At 37.9% G+C, this 14,087-nt stretch overlaps 23 non-coding genes across 23 annotated transcripts; all 23 read left to right on the top strand.

Annotated features, from left to right (window-relative positions):
* Nucleotides 1–93: 93 nt before the first annotated feature.
* Trnah-gug (transfer RNA histidin (anticodon GUG)) lies at nt 94–183 on the top strand. Its single transcript is given in 2 exon segments — nt 94–130; nt 148–183. It is a non-coding gene; the product is annotated as a tRNA-His (tRNA).
* An 824-nt stretch (nt 184–1,007) lies between these two features.
* Nucleotides 1,008–1,097, top strand: Trnay-gua (transfer RNA tyrosine (anticodon GUA)). The gene is given in 2 exon segments: nt 1,008–1,044; nt 1,062–1,097. It is a non-coding gene; the product is annotated as a tRNA-Tyr (tRNA).
* Nucleotides 1,098–1,315: 218 nt separating this feature from the next.
* Nucleotides 1,316–1,405, top strand: Trnay-gua (transfer RNA tyrosine (anticodon GUA)). Its single transcript is given in 2 exon segments — nt 1,316–1,352; nt 1,370–1,405. It is a non-coding gene; the product is annotated as a tRNA-Tyr (tRNA).
* A 153-nt stretch (nt 1,406–1,558) lies between these two features.
* On the top strand, nt 1,559–1,648 carry Trnay-gua (transfer RNA tyrosine (anticodon GUA)). The gene is given in 2 exon segments: nt 1,559–1,595; nt 1,613–1,648. It is a non-coding gene; the product is annotated as a tRNA-Tyr (tRNA).
* Nucleotides 1,649–1,801: 153 nt separating this feature from the next.
* Trnay-gua (transfer RNA tyrosine (anticodon GUA)) lies at nt 1,802–1,891 on the top strand. Its single transcript is given in 2 exon segments — nt 1,802–1,838; nt 1,856–1,891. It is a non-coding gene; the product is annotated as a tRNA-Tyr (tRNA).
* Nucleotides 1,892–2,043: 152 nt separating this feature from the next.
* Nucleotides 2,044–2,133, top strand: Trnay-gua (transfer RNA tyrosine (anticodon GUA)). Its single transcript is given in 2 exon segments — nt 2,044–2,080; nt 2,098–2,133. It is a non-coding gene; the product is annotated as a tRNA-Tyr (tRNA).
* A 526-nt stretch (nt 2,134–2,659) lies between these two features.
* On the top strand, nt 2,660–2,749 carry Trnah-gug (transfer RNA histidin (anticodon GUG)). Its single transcript is given in 2 exon segments — nt 2,660–2,696; nt 2,714–2,749. It is a non-coding gene; the product is annotated as a tRNA-His (tRNA).
* A 528-nt stretch (nt 2,750–3,277) lies between these two features.
* On the top strand, nt 3,278–3,367 carry Trnay-gua (transfer RNA tyrosine (anticodon GUA)). The gene is given in 2 exon segments: nt 3,278–3,314; nt 3,332–3,367. It is a non-coding gene; the product is annotated as a tRNA-Tyr (tRNA).
* Nucleotides 3,368–3,587: 220 nt separating this feature from the next.
* Trnay-gua (transfer RNA tyrosine (anticodon GUA)) lies at nt 3,588–3,677 on the top strand. Its single transcript is given in 2 exon segments — nt 3,588–3,624; nt 3,642–3,677. It is a non-coding gene; the product is annotated as a tRNA-Tyr (tRNA).
* A 642-nt stretch (nt 3,678–4,319) lies between these two features.
* On the top strand, nt 4,320–4,409 carry Trnah-gug (transfer RNA histidin (anticodon GUG)). Its single transcript is given in 2 exon segments — nt 4,320–4,356; nt 4,374–4,409. It is a non-coding gene; the product is annotated as a tRNA-His (tRNA).
* Nucleotides 4,410–4,937: 528 nt separating this feature from the next.
* Trnay-gua (transfer RNA tyrosine (anticodon GUA)) lies at nt 4,938–5,027 on the top strand. The gene is given in 2 exon segments: nt 4,938–4,974; nt 4,992–5,027. It is a non-coding gene; the product is annotated as a tRNA-Tyr (tRNA).
* Nucleotides 5,028–5,247: 220 nt separating this feature from the next.
* On the top strand, nt 5,248–5,337 carry Trnay-gua (transfer RNA tyrosine (anticodon GUA)). Its single transcript is given in 2 exon segments — nt 5,248–5,284; nt 5,302–5,337. It is a non-coding gene; the product is annotated as a tRNA-Tyr (tRNA).
* A 642-nt stretch (nt 5,338–5,979) lies between these two features.
* Trnah-gug (transfer RNA histidin (anticodon GUG)) lies at nt 5,980–6,069 on the top strand. Its single transcript is given in 2 exon segments — nt 5,980–6,016; nt 6,034–6,069. It is a non-coding gene; the product is annotated as a tRNA-His (tRNA).
* A 218-nt stretch (nt 6,070–6,287) lies between these two features.
* Trnay-gua (transfer RNA tyrosine (anticodon GUA)) lies at nt 6,288–6,377 on the top strand. Its single transcript is given in 2 exon segments — nt 6,288–6,324; nt 6,342–6,377. It is a non-coding gene; the product is annotated as a tRNA-Tyr (tRNA).
* A 218-nt stretch (nt 6,378–6,595) lies between these two features.
* Trnay-gua (transfer RNA tyrosine (anticodon GUA)) lies at nt 6,596–6,685 on the top strand. The gene is given in 2 exon segments: nt 6,596–6,632; nt 6,650–6,685. It is a non-coding gene; the product is annotated as a tRNA-Tyr (tRNA).
* Nucleotides 6,686–7,146: 461 nt separating this feature from the next.
* Trnay-gua (transfer RNA tyrosine (anticodon GUA)) lies at nt 7,147–7,236 on the top strand. The gene is given in 2 exon segments: nt 7,147–7,183; nt 7,201–7,236. It is a non-coding gene; the product is annotated as a tRNA-Tyr (tRNA).
* Nucleotides 7,237–8,805: 1,569 nt separating this feature from the next.
* On the top strand, nt 8,806–8,895 carry Trnay-gua (transfer RNA tyrosine (anticodon GUA)). The gene is given in 2 exon segments: nt 8,806–8,842; nt 8,860–8,895. It is a non-coding gene; the product is annotated as a tRNA-Tyr (tRNA).
* Nucleotides 8,896–9,100: 205 nt separating this feature from the next.
* On the top strand, nt 9,101–9,190 carry Trnay-gua (transfer RNA tyrosine (anticodon GUA)). Its single transcript is given in 2 exon segments — nt 9,101–9,137; nt 9,155–9,190. It is a non-coding gene; the product is annotated as a tRNA-Tyr (tRNA).
* A 396-nt stretch (nt 9,191–9,586) lies between these two features.
* On the top strand, nt 9,587–9,676 carry Trnay-gua (transfer RNA tyrosine (anticodon GUA)). Its single transcript is given in 2 exon segments — nt 9,587–9,623; nt 9,641–9,676. It is a non-coding gene; the product is annotated as a tRNA-Tyr (tRNA).
* A 1,097-nt stretch (nt 9,677–10,773) lies between these two features.
* On the top strand, nt 10,774–10,863 carry Trnay-gua (transfer RNA tyrosine (anticodon GUA)). The gene is given in 2 exon segments: nt 10,774–10,810; nt 10,828–10,863. It is a non-coding gene; the product is annotated as a tRNA-Tyr (tRNA).
* An 832-nt stretch (nt 10,864–11,695) lies between these two features.
* Trnay-gua (transfer RNA tyrosine (anticodon GUA)) lies at nt 11,696–11,785 on the top strand. Its single transcript is given in 2 exon segments — nt 11,696–11,732; nt 11,750–11,785. It is a non-coding gene; the product is annotated as a tRNA-Tyr (tRNA).
* Nucleotides 11,786–12,736: 951 nt separating this feature from the next.
* Trnay-gua (transfer RNA tyrosine (anticodon GUA)) lies at nt 12,737–12,826 on the top strand. Its single transcript is given in 2 exon segments — nt 12,737–12,773; nt 12,791–12,826. It is a non-coding gene; the product is annotated as a tRNA-Tyr (tRNA).
* Nucleotides 12,827–13,777: 951 nt separating this feature from the next.
* On the top strand, nt 13,778–13,867 carry Trnah-gug (transfer RNA histidin (anticodon GUG)). The gene is given in 2 exon segments: nt 13,778–13,814; nt 13,832–13,867. It is a non-coding gene; the product is annotated as a tRNA-His (tRNA).
* The last annotated feature ends 220 nt before the right edge of the window (nt 13,868–14,087 follow it).

Genomic DNA, 14,087 nt, shown 5'->3' with positions numbered 1-14,087 from the left:
CTAGCTATTTAGCATTTTTGCAACAATTCGTGCGCATTCAAAGTTAAATATAGATATGCTAACCTAGTTACAACTAATAGTCAGGCAAACGAGCCTTCGATAGCTCAGTTGGTAGAGTGGTGGACTGTGGTTGTTAGGCAATTGGTTATCCATAGGTCGCTGGTTCGAATCCGGCTCGAAGGAAGATTTGATTTTTTTGAATAGTACCACAGTTGGGAGTTAAGAATGCTTTTGAAATTTCCAGAAATTATATAGCAACACAGCAGAAGTATTTTAAAGTCGTCTTTGGTCCTAGCTATTTAGCATTTTTGCAACAATTCGTGCGCATTCAAAGTTAAATATAGATATGCTAACCTAGTTACAACTAATAGTCAGGCAAACGAGCCTTCGATAGCTCAGTTGGTAGAGTGGTGGACTGTAGTTGTTACGCAATTGGTTATCCATAGGTCGCTGGTTCGAATCCGGCTCGAAGGAAGAGTTGGTTTTTAAAAATAAGTTAGGCATTGAGATAGAATTAAGTATTTGGGAATGTTGCACACATTTGTCTTTGATCCTATCCATTTGGCATTTTTACAACAATTTTCGGGCAATCAAAATCGAATATAAATATTATTAGTATTACCTAGTGGTATTTTTGCAACGATTCGTAAGCAATGAGAACTAAATTTCAGACGTAAGAGGCTTCGATAGCTCAGTTGGTAGAGTGGTGGACTGTAGTTGATACGCCATTGGTTATCCATAGGTCGCTGGTTCGAATCCGGCTCGAAGGAAGATTTGGTTTTTAAAAATAGTACCACAGTTAGGCTTTGATAAAGCATTATATTTTTGGGAATGCTGTCCAAATTTGTCTTTGGTTCATTCCATTTGGCATTTTTACAACAATTTACGGGCAATCAAAATCGATTATAGATATTATTAGTATTACCTAGTGGTATTTTTGCAACGATTCGTAAGCAATGAGATATATATATTATAAACTGGTTCCAACTAAATTGCAGGCGTAAGAGCCTTCGATAGCTCAGTTGGTAGAGCGGTGGACTGTAGTTGTTACGTAATTGGTAATCCATAGGTCGCTGGTTCGAATCCGGCTCGAAGGATGGTTTGATTTTTTTGAATAGTACCACAGTTGGGAGTTAAGAATGGTTTTGAAATTTGTGAATGCTCTACACTTTCCAGAAATTATATAGCAACACAGCAAATATATTTAAAAATTGCCTTTAGTTCTATCTATTTTGCATTTTGCAACAACACGTGGGCACTAAAAAATAAATGTAGATATGCAGAAACAGTTACAACTAGTAGTCAGGAAGACGAGCCTTCGATAGCTCAGTTGGTAGAGCGGTGGACTGTAGTTGTTACGCAATTGGTTATCCATAGGTCGCTGGTTCGAATCCGGCTCGAAGGAAGGTTTGGTTTTTAAAAATAGTACCACAGTTAGGCTTTGATAAAGCATTATAACTTTGGGAATGCTGTCCAAATTTGTCTTTGGTTCATTCCATTTGGCATTTTTACAACAATTTACGGGCAATCAAAATCAACTAGTAGTCAGGAAGACGAGCCTTCGATAGCTCAGTTGGTAGAGCGGTGGACTGTAGTTGTTACGCAATTGGTTATCCATAGGTCGCTGGTTCGAATCCGGCTCGAAGGAAGTGTTGGTTTTTAAAAATAGTGCCACAGTTAGGCTTTGATAAAGCATTATAACTTTGGGAATGCTGTTCAAATTTGTCTTTGGTTCATTCCGTTTGGCATTTTTACAACAATTTACGGGCAATCAAAATCAACTAGTAGTCAGGAAGACGAGCCTTCGATAGCTCAGTTGGTAGAGCGGTGGACTGTAGTTGTTACGCAATTGGTTATCCATAGGTCGCTGGTTCGAATCCGGCTCGAAGGAAGATTTGGTTTTTAAAATAGTACCACAGTTAGGCTTTGATAAAGCATTATAACTTTGGGAATGCTGTCCAAATTTGTCTTTGGTTCATTCCATTTGGCATTTTTACAACAATTTACGGGCAATCAAAATCAACTAGTAGTCAGGAAGACGAGCCTTCGATAGCTCAGTTGGTAGAGCGGTGGACTGTAGTTGTTACGCAATTGGTTATCCATAGGTCGCTGGTTCGAATCCGGCTCGAAGGAAGGTTTGTTTTTTTAAATATTACCACAGTTGGGAATTAGGTAAGCTTTTGAAATTTGTAAATACTGTACACATTCCAGAATTTATATAGCAACACAGCAGAAGTATTTTAAGGTCGTCTTTGGTTCTAGCTATTTAGCATTTTTGCAACAATTCCTGCGCATTCAAAATAAACTTAGATATGCTGAACTAGTTGCAACTACTAGTCAGGCAAACGAGCCTTCGATAGCTCAGTTGGTGGAGCGGTAGACTGTAGTTGTTAGGCATTTGGTTATCCATAGGTCGCTGGTTCGAATCCGGCTCAAAGGAAGGTTTGATTTTTTTGAATAGTACCACAGTTGGGAGTTAAGAAAGCTTTTGAAATTTGTGAATGCTCTACACATTCCAGAAATTATATAGCAACACAGCAGAAGTATTTTAAAGTCGTCTTTGGTCCTAGCTATTTAGCATTTTTGCAACAATTCGTGCGCATTGAAAATTAAATATAGATATGCTGAACTAGTTGCAACTAATAGTCAAGCAAACGAGCCTTCGATGGCTCAGTTGTTAGAGCGGTGGACTGTGGTTGTTAGGCAATTGGTTATCCATAGGTCGCTGGTTCGAATCCGGCTCGAAGGAAGATTTGATTTTTTTGAATAGTACCACAGTTGGGAGTTAAGAATGCTTTTGAAATTTCCAGAAATTATATAGCAACACAGCAGAAGTATTTTAAAGTCGTCTTTGGTCCTAGCTATTTAGCATTTTTGCAACAATTCGTGCGCATTCAAAGTTAAATATAGATATGCTAACCTAGTTACAACTAATAGTCAGGCAAACGAGCCTTCGGTAGCTCAGTTGGTAGAGTGGTGGACTGTAGTTGTTACGCAATTGGTTATCCATAGGTCGCTGGTTCGAATCCGGCTCGAAGGAAGATTTGGTTTTTAAAAATAGTACCACAGTTAGGCTTTGATAAAGCATTATAACTTTGGGAATGCTGTCCAAATTTGTCTTTGGTTCATTCCATTTGACATTTTTACAACAATTTACGGGCAATCAAAATCGATTATAGATATTATTAGTATTACCTAGTGGTATTTTTGCAACGATTCGTAAGCAATGAGATATATATATTATAAACTGGTTCCAACTAAATTGCAGGCGTAAGAGCCTTCGATAGCTCAGTTGGTAGAGCGGTGGACTGTAGTTGTTACGTAATTGGTAATCCATAGGTCGCTGGTTCGAATCCGGCTCGAAGGATGGTTTGATTTTTTTGAATAGTACCACAGTTGGGAGTTAAGAATGGTTTTGAAATTTGTGAATGCTCTACACTCTTTCCAGAAATTATATAGCAACACAGCAAATATATTTAAAAATTGCCTTTAGTTCTATCTATTTTGCATTTTGCAACAACACGTGGGCACTCAAAAATAAATGTAGATATGCAGAACCAGTTACAACTAGTAGTCAGGAAGACGAGCCTTCGATAGCTCAGTTGGTAGAGCGGTGGACTGTAGTTGTTACGCAATTGGTTATCCATAGGTCGCTGGTTCGAATCCGGCTCGAAGGAAGGTTTGGTTTTTAAAAATAGTACCACAGTTAGGCTTTGATAAAGCATTATAACTTTGGGAATGCTGTCCAAATTTGTCTTTGGTTCATTCCATTTGGCATTTTTACAACAATTTACGGGCAATCAAAATCAATTATAGATATTGTGAACTAGTTGTATTTTTGAAACGATTCGTAAGTAATGAGATACAAATTTTATGAACTGGTTCCAGCTAAATTCTGGAAGTAACAGCTTTCGATAGCTCAGTTGGTGGAGCGGTGGACTGTAGTTGATACGCAATTGCATATTCATAGGTCGCTGGTTCGAATCCGGCTCGAAGGAAGATTTAATTTTTTTAAATAGTACCACCAGTTAGGAATTGGGAAAGCTTTTGAAATTTGTGAAGTTATCCATAGGTCGCTGGTTCGAATTCGGCTCGAAGGAAGGTTTGATTTTTTTGAATAGTACCACAGTTGGGAGTTAAGAATGCTTTTGAAATTTGTAAATGCTGTACACATTCCAGAAATTATATAGCAACACAGCAGAAGTATTTTAAAGTCGTCTTTGGTCCTAGCTATTTAGCATTTTTGCAACAATTCGTGCGCATTGAAAATTAAATATAGATATGCTGAACTAGTTGCAACTAATAGTCAGGCAAACGAGCCTTCGATGGCTCAGTTGGTAGAGCGGTGGACTGTGGTTGTTAGGCAATTGGTTATCCATAGGTCGCTGGTTCGAATCCGGCTCGAAGGAAGATTTGATTTTTTTGAATAGTACCACAGTTGGGAGTTAAGAATGCTTTTGAAATTTCCAGAAATTATATAGCAACACAGCAGAAGTATTTTAAAGTCGTCTTTGGTCCTAGCTATTTAGCATTTTTGCAACAATTCGTGCGCATTCAAAGTTAAATATAGATATGCTAACCTAGTTACAACTAATAGTCAGGCAAACGAGCCTTCGATAGCTCAGTTGGTAGAGTGGTGGACTGTAGTTGTTACGCAATTGGTTATCCATAGGTCGCTGGTTCGAATCCGGCTCGAAGGAAGATTTGGTTTTTAAAAATAGTACCACAGTTAGGCTTTGATAAAGCATTATAACTTTGGGAATGCTGTCCAAATTTGTCTTTGGTTCATTCCATTTGACATTTTTACAACAATTTACGGGCAATCAAAATCGATTATAGATATTATTAGTATTACCTAGTGGTATTTTTGCAACGATTCGTAAGCAATGAGATATATATATTATAAACTGGTTCCAACTAAATTGCAGGCGTAAGAGCCTTCGATAGCTCAGTTGGTAGAGCGGTGGACTGTAGTTGTTACGTAATTGGTAATCCATAGGTCGCTGGTTCGAATCCGGCTCGAAGGATGGTTTGATTTTTTTGAATAGTACCACAGTTGGGAGTTAAGAATGGTTTTGAAATTTGTGAATGCTCTACACTCTTTCCAGAAATTATATAGCAACACAGCAAATATATTTAAAAATTGCCTTTAGTTCTATCTATTTTGCATTTTGCAACAACACGTGGGCACTCAAAAATAAATGTAGATATGCAGAACCAGTTACAACTAGTAGTCAGGAAGACGAGCCTTCGATAGCTCAGTTGGTAGAGCGGTGGACTGTAGTTGTTACGCAATTGGTTATCCATAGGTCGCTGGTTCGAATCCGGCTCGAAGGAAGGTTTGGTTTTTAAAAATAGTACCACAGTTAGGCTTTGATAAAGCATTATAACTTTGGGAATGCTGTCCAAATTTGTCTTTGGTTCATTCCATTTGGCATTTTTACAACAATTTACGGGCAATCAAAATCAATTATAGATATTGTGAACTAGTTGTATTTTTGAAACGATTCGTAAGTAATGAGATACAAATTTTATGAACTGGTTCCAGCTAAATTCTGGAAGTAACAGCTTTCGATAGCTCAGTTGGTGGAGCGGTGGACTGTAGTTGATACGCAATTGCATATTCATAGGTCGCTGGTTCGAATCCGGCTCGAAGGAAGATTTAATTTTTTTAAATAGTACCACCAGTTAGGAATTGGGAAAGCTTTTGAAATTTGTGAAGTTATCCATAGGTCGCTGGTTCGAATTCGGCTCGAAGGAAGGTTTGATTTTTTTGAATAGTACCACAGTTGGGAGTTAAGAATGCTTTTGAAATTTGTAAATGCTGTACACATTCCAGAAATTATATAGCAACACAGCAGAAGTATTTTAAAGTCGTCTTTGGTCCTAGCTATTTAGCATTTTTGCAACAATTCGTGCGCATTGAAAATTAAATATAGATATGCTGAACTAGTTGCAACTAATAGTCAGGCAAACGAGCCTTCGATGGCTCAGTTGGTAGAGCGGTGGACTGTGGTTGTTAGGCAATTGGTTATCCATAGGTCGCTGGTTCGAATCCGGCTCGAAGGAAGGTTTGATTTTTTTGAATAGTACCACAGTTGGGAGTTAAGAATGCTTTTGAAATTTGTAAATGCTATACACATTCCAGAAATTATATAGCAACACAGCAGAAGCATTTTAAAGTCGTCTTTGGTCCTAGCTATTTAGCATTTTTGCAACAATTCGTGCGCATTCAAATTAAATATAGATATGCTAACCTAGTTACAACTAATAGTCAGGCAAACGAGCCTTCGATAGCTCAGTTGGTAGAGCGGTGGACTGTAGTTGTTACGCAATTGGTTATCCATAGGTCGCTGGTTCGAATCCGGCTCGAAGGAAGGTTTGATTTTTTTGAATAGTACCACAGTTGGGAGTTAAGAATGCTTTTGAAATTTGTAAATGCTATACACATTCCAGAAATTATATAGCAACACAGCAGAAGCATTTTAAAGTCGTCTTTGGTCCTAGCTATTTAGCATTTTTGCAACAATTCGTGCGCATTCAAATTAAATATAGATATGCTAACCTAGTTACAACTAATATTCAGGCAAACGAGCCTTCGATAGCTCAGTTGGTAGAGCGGTGGACTGTAGTTGTTACGCAATTGGTTATCCATAGGTCGCTGGTTCGAATCCGGCTCGAAGGAAGGTTTGATTTTTTTGAATAGTACCACAGTTGGGAGTTAAGAATGCTTTTGAAATTTGTAAATGCTATACACATTCCAGAAATTATATAGCAACACAGCAGAAGCATTTTAAAGTCGTCTTTGGTCCTAGCTATTTAGCATTTTTGCAACAATTCGTGCGCATTCAAATTAAATATAGATATGCTAACCTAGTTACAACTAATAGTCAGGCAAACGAGCCTTCGATAGCTCAGTTGGTAGAGCGGTGGACTGTAGTTGTTACGCAATTGGTTATCTATAGGTCGCTGGTTCGAATCCGGCTCGAAGGAAGGGTTGGTTTTTAAAAATAGTACCACAGTTAGGCTTTGATAAAGCATTATTACTTTGGGAATGCTGTCCATATTTGTCTTTGGTTCATTCCATTTGGCATTTTTACAACAATTTACGGGCAATCAAAATCAACTAGTAGTCAGGAATACGAGCCTTCGATAGCTCAGTTGGTAGAGCGGTGGACTGTAGTTGTTACGCAATTGGTTATCCATAGGTCGCTGGTTCGAATCCGGCTCGAAGGAAGGTTTGATTTTTTTGAATAGTACCACAGTTGGGAGTTAAGAATGCTTTTGAAATTTGTAAATGCTATACACATTCCAGAAATTATATAGCAACACAGCAGAAGCATTTTAAAGTCGTCTTTGGTCCTAGCTATTTAGCATTTTTGCAACAATTCGTGCGCATTCAAATTAAATATAGATATGCTAACCTAGTTACAACTAATAGTCAGGCAAACGAGCCTTCGATAGCTCAGTTGGTAGAGCGGTGGACTGTAGTTGTTACGCAATTGGTTATCCATAGGTCGCTGGTTCGAATCCGGCTCGAAAGAAGGTTTGTTTTTTTAAAAATAGTACCACAGTTAGGAATTAAGAAAGATTTTGAAATTTGTGAATGCTCTACACATTCCAGAAATTATATAGCAACACAGCAAATATATTTAAAAATTGAACTTGGTTCTATCTATTTTGCATTTTTGCAACAATACGTGGGCACTCAAAAATAAATGTAGATATGCTGAACAAGTTGCCACTAGTAGTCAGGAAGACGAGCCTTCGATAGCTCAGTTGGTAGAGCGGTGGACTGTAGTTGTTACGCAATTGGTTATCTATAGGTCGCTGGTTCGAATCCGGCTCGAAGGAAGGGTTGGTTTTTAAAAATAGTACCACAGTTAGGCTTTGATAAAGCATTATTACTTTGGGAATGCTGTCCATATTTGTCTTTGGTTCATTCCATTTGGCATTTTTACAACAATTTACGGGCAATCAAAATCAATTATAGATATTGTGAACTAGTTGTATTTTTGAAACGATTCGTAAGTAATGAGATACAAATTTTATGAACTGGTTCCAGCTAAATTCTGGAAGTAACAGCTTTCGATAGCTCAGTTGGTGGAGCGGTGGACTGTAGTTGATACGCAATTGCATATTCATAGGTCGCTGGTTCGAATCCGGCTCGAAGGAAGATTTAATTTTTTTAAATAGTACCACCAGTTAGGAATTGGGAAAGCTTTTGAAATTTGTGAAGTTATCCATAGGTCGCTGGTTCGAATTCGGCTCGAAGGAAGGTTTGATTTTTTTGAATAGTACCACAGTTGGGAGTTAAGAATGCTTTTGAAATTTCCAGAAATTATATAGCAACACAGCAGAAGTATTTTAAAGTCGTCTTTGGTCCTAGCTATTTAGCATTTTTGCAACAATTCGTGCGCATTCAAAGTTAAATATAGATATGCTAACCTAGTTACAACTAATAGTCAGGCAAACGAGCCTTCGATAGCTCAGTTGGTAGAGTGGTGGACTGTAGTTGTTACGCAATTGGTTATCCATAGGTCGCTGGTTCGAATCCGGCTCGAAGGAAGGTTTGGTTTTTAAAAATAGTACCACAGTTAGGCTTTGATAAAGCATTATAACTTTGGGAATGCTGTCCAAATTTGTCTTTGGTTCATTCCATTTGGCATTTTTACAACAATTTACGGGCAATCAAAATCGATTATAGATATTATTAGTATTACCTAGTGGTATTTTTGCAACGATTCGTAAGCAATGAGATATATATATTATAAACTGGTTCCAACTAAATTGCAGGCGAAAGAGCCTTCGATAGCTTAGTTGGTAGAGCGGTGGACTGTAGTTGTTACGTAATTGGTAATCCATAGGTCGCTGGTTCGAATCCGGCTCGAAGGATGGTATAGTACCACAGTTGGGAGTTAAGAATGGTTTTAAAATTTGTGAATGCTCTACACTTTCCAGAAATTATATAGCCACACGGCAAATATATTTAAAAATTGCCTTTAGTTCTATCTATTTTGCATTTTGCAACAACACGTGGGCACTCAAAAATAAATGTAGATATGCACAACCAGTTACAACTAGTAGTCAGGAAGACGACCCTTCGATAGCTCAGTTGGTAGAGCGGTGGACTGTAGTTGTTACGCAATTGGTTATCCATAGGTCGCTGGTTCGAGTCCGGCTCGAAGGAAGGTTTGGTTTTTAAAAATAGTACCACAGTTAGGCTTTGATAAAGCATTATAACTTTGGGAATGCTGTCCAAATTTGTCTTTGGTTCATTCCATTTGGCATTTTTACAACAATTTACGGGCAATCAAAATCAACTAGTAGTCAGGAAGACGAGCCTTCGATAGCTCACTTGGTAGAGCGGTGGACTGTAGTTGTTACGCAATTGGTAATCCATAGGTCGCTGGTTCGAATCCGGCTCGAAGGAAGATTTGGTTTTTAAAAATAGTACCACAGTTAGGCTTTGATAAAGCATTATAACTTTGGGAATGCTGTCCAAATTTGTCTTTGGTTCATTCCATTTGGCATTTTTACAACAATTTACGGGCAATCAAAATCAACTAGTAGTCAGGAATACGAGCCTTCGATAGCTCAGTTGGTAGAGCGGTGGACTGTAGTTGTTACGCAATTGGTTATCCATAGGTCGCTGGTTCGAATCCGGCTCGAAGGAAGGTTTGATTTTTTGAATAGTACCACATTTGGGAGTTATGAATGCTTTTGAAATTTGTAAATGCTATACACATTCCAGAAATTATATAGCAACACAGCAGAAGTATTTTAAAGTCGTCTTTGGTCCTAGCTATTTAGCATTTTTGCAACAACTCGTGCGCATTCAAAATTAAATATAGATATGCTAACCTAGTTACAACTAATAATCAGGCAAACGAGCCTTCCATAGCCCAGTTGGTAGAGCGGTGGACTGTAGTTGTTACGCAATTGGTTATCCATAGGTCGCTGGTTCGAATCCGGCTCGAAGGAAGGGTTGTTTTTTAAAAATATTACCACAGTTAGGCATTGAGATAGCATTATATGTTTGGGAATGATGCACAAATTTGTCTTTGATCCGATCCATTTGACATTTTTACAACAATTTACGGGCAATCAAAATCGATTATAGATATTATTAGTATTACCTAGTGGTATTTTTGCAACGATTTGTAATCAATGAGATATATATATTATAAACTGGTTCCAACTAAATTGCAGGCGTAAGAGCGATCGATAGCTCAGTTGGTAGAGCGGTGGACTGTAGTTGATACGCAATTGGTTATCCATAGGTCGCTTGTTCGAATCCGGCTCGAAGGAAGATTTAATTTTTTTAAATAGTACCACCAGTTAGGAATTGGGAAAGCTTTTGAAATTTGTAAATGCCGTACACATTCCAGAATTTATATAGCAACACAGCAGAAGTATTTTAAAGTCGTCTTTGGTCCTAGCTATTTAGCATTTTTGCAACAATTCGTGCGCATTCAAATTAAATATATATATGCTAACCTAGTTACAACTAATAGTCAGGCAAACGAGCCTTCGATAGCTCAGTTGGTAGAGCGGTGGACAGTAGTTGTTACGCAATTGGTTATCCATAGGTCGCTGGTTCGAATCCGGCTCGAAGGAAGATTTGGTTTTTAAAAATAGTACCACAGTTAGGCTTTGATAAAGCATTATAACTTTGGGAATGCTGTCCAAATTTGTCTTTGGTTCATTCCATTTGGCATTTTTACAACAATTTACGGGCAATCAAAATCAACTAGTAGTCAGGAAGACGAGCCTTCGATAGCTCAGTTGGTAGAGCGGTGGACTGTAGTTGTTACGCAATTGGTTATCCATAGGTCGCTGGTTCGAATCCGGCTCGAAGGAAGGTTTGTTTTTTTAAATATTACCACAGTTGGGAGTTAAGAATGCTTTTAAAATTTGTAAATGCTATACACATTCCAGAAATTATATAGCAACACAGCAGAAGTATTTTAAAGTCGTCTTTGGTCCTAGCTATTTAGCATTTTTGCAACAATTCGTGCGCATTCAAATTAAATATATATATGCTAACCTAGTTACAACTAATAGTCAGGCAAACGAGCCTTCGATAGCTCAGTTGGTAGAGCGGTGGACAGTAGTTGTTACGCAATTGGTTATCCATAGGTCGCTGGTTCGAATCCGGCTCGAAGGAAGGTTTGGTTTTTTAAATATTACCACAGTTGGGAGTTAAGAATGCTTTTAAAATTTGTAAATGCTGTACACATTCCAGAAATTATATAGCAACACAGCAGAAGTATTTTAAGGTCGTCTTTGGTTCTAACTATTTAGCATTTTTGCAACAATTCCTGCGCATTCAAAATAAACTTAGATATGCTGAACTAGTTGCAACTACTAGTCAGGCAAACGAGCCTTCGATAGCTCAGTTGGTGGGGCGGTAGACTGTAGTTGTTAGGCATTTGGTTATCCATAGGTCGCTGGTTCGAATCCGGCTCGAAGGAAGGTTTGATTTTTTTGAATAGTACCACAGTTGGGAGTTAAGAATGCTTTTAAAATTTGTAAATGCTATACACATTCCAGAAATTATATAGCAACACAGCAGAAGTATTTTAAAGTCGTCTTTGGTCCTAGCTATTTAGCATTTTTGCAACAATTCGTGCGCATTCAAATTAAATATATATATGCTAACCTAGTTACAACTAATAGTCAGGCAAACGAGCCTTCGATAGCTCAGTTGGTAGAGCGGTGGACTGTAGTTGTTACGCAATTGGTTATCCATAGGTCGCTGGTTCGAATCCGGCTCGAAGGAAGGTTTGTTTTTTTAAAAATAGTACCACAGTTAGGAATTAAGAAAGCTTTTTAAATTTGTGAATGCTCTACACATTCCAGAAATTATATAGCAACACAGCAAATATATTTAAAAATTGCCTTTGGTTCTATCTATTTTGCATTTTTGCAACAATACGTGGGCACTCAAAAATAAATGTAGATATGCTGAACAAGTTGCCACTAGTAGTCAGGAAGACGAGCCTTCGATAGCTCAGTTGGTAGAGCGGTGGACTGTAGTTGTTACGCAATTGGTTATCTATAGGTCGCTGGTTCGAATCCGGCTCGAAGGAAGGGTTGGTTTTTAAAAATAGTACCACAGTTAGGCTTTGATAAAGCATTATTACTTTGGGAATGCTGTCCATATTTGTCTTTGGTTCATTCCATTTGGCATTTTTACAACAATTTACGGGCAATCAAAATCAATTATAGATATTGTGAACTAGTTGTATTTTTGAAACGATTCGTAAGTAATGAGATACAAATTTTATGAACTGGTTCCAGCTAAATTCTGGAAGTAACAGCTTTCGATAGCTCAGTTGGTGGAGCGGTGGACTGTAGTTGATACGCAATTGCATATTCATAGGTCGCTGGTTCGAATCCGGCTCGAAGGAAGATTTAATTTTTTTAAATAGTACCACCAGTTAGGAATTGGGAAAGCTTTTGAAATTTGTGAAGTTATCCATAGGTCGCTGGTTCGAATTCGGCTCGAAGGAAGGTTTGATTTTTTTGAATAGTACCACAGTTGGGAGTTAAGAATGCTTTTGAAATTTGTAAATACTGTACACATTCCAGAAATTATATAGCAACACAGCAGAAGTATTTTAAAGTCGTCTTTGGTCCTAGCTATTTAGCATTTTTGCAACAATTCGTGCGCATTCAAATTAAATATATATATGCTAACCTAGTTACAACTAATAGTCAGGCAAACGAGCCTTCGATAGCTCAGTTGGTAGAGCGGTGGACTGTAGTTGTTACGCAATTGGTTATCCATAGGTCGCTGGTTCGAATCCGGCTCGAAGGAAGGTTTGTTTTTTAAAAATAGTACCACAGTTAGGAATTAAGAAAGCTTTTTAAATTTGTGAATGCTCTACACATTCCAGAAATTATATAGCAACACAGCAAATATATTTAAAAATTGCCTTTGGTTCTATCTATTTTGCATTTTTGCAACAATTCGTGCGCATTCAAAGTTAAATATAGATATGCTAACCTAGTTACAACTAATAGTCAGGCAAACGAGCCTTCGATAGCTCAGTTGGTAGAGTGGTGGACTGTAGTTGTTACGCAATTGGTTATCCATAGGTCGCTGGTTCGAATCCGGCTCGAAGGAAGATTTGGTTTTTAAAAATAGTACCACAGTTAGGCTTTGATAAAGCATTATAACTTTGGGAATGCTGTCCAAATTTGTCTTTGGTTCATTCCATTTGGCATTTTTACAACAATTTACGGGCAATCAAAATCAATTATAGATATTGTGAACTAGTTGTATTTTTGAAACGATTCGTAAGTAATGAGATACAAATTTTATGAACTGGTTCCAGCTAAATTCTGGAAGTAACAGCTTTCGATAGCTCAGTTGGTGGAGCGGTGGACTGTAGTTGATACGCAATTGCATATTCATAGGTCGCTGGTTCGAATCCGGCTCGAAGGAAGATTTAATTTTTTTAAATAGTACCACCAGTTAGGAATTGGGAAAGCTTTTGAAATTTGTGAAGTTATCCATAGGTCGCTGGTTCGAATTCGGCTCGAAGGAAGGTTTGATTTTTTTGAATAGTACCACAGTTGGGAGTTAAGAATGCTTTTGAAATTTGTAAATGCTGTACACATTCCAGAAATTATATAGCAACACAGCAGAAGTATTTTAAAGTCGTCTTTGGTCCTAGCTATTTAGCATTTTTGCAACAATTCGTGCGCATTGAAAATTAAATATAGATATGCTGAACTAGTTGCAACTAATAGTCAGGCAAACGAGCCTTCGATGGCTCAGTTGGTAGAGCGGTGGACTGTGGTTGTTAGGCAATTGGTTATCCATAGGTCGCTGGTTCGAATCCGGCTCGAAGGAAGATTTGATTTTTTTGAATAGTACCACAGTTGGGAGTTAAGAATGCTTTTGAAATTTCCAGAAATTATATAGCAACACAGCAGAAGTATTTTAAAGTCGTCTTTGGTCCTAGCTATTTAGCATTTTTGCAACAATTCGTGCGCATTCAAAGTTAAATATAGATATGCTAACCTAGTTACAACTAATAGTCAGGCAAACGAGCCTTCGATAGCTCAGTTGG

The sequence above is a fragment of the Ciona robusta genome, chromosome 12 (assembly GCF_009617815.1).
Source record: "Ciona robusta chromosome 12, ASM961781v2".
NCBI lineage: Eukaryota > Metazoa > Chordata > Ascidiacea > Phlebobranchia > Cionidae > Ciona > Ciona robusta.
Note: the sequence above shows the minus strand (reverse complement) of the source record. Positions and strands in the feature narration are given on the sequence as shown.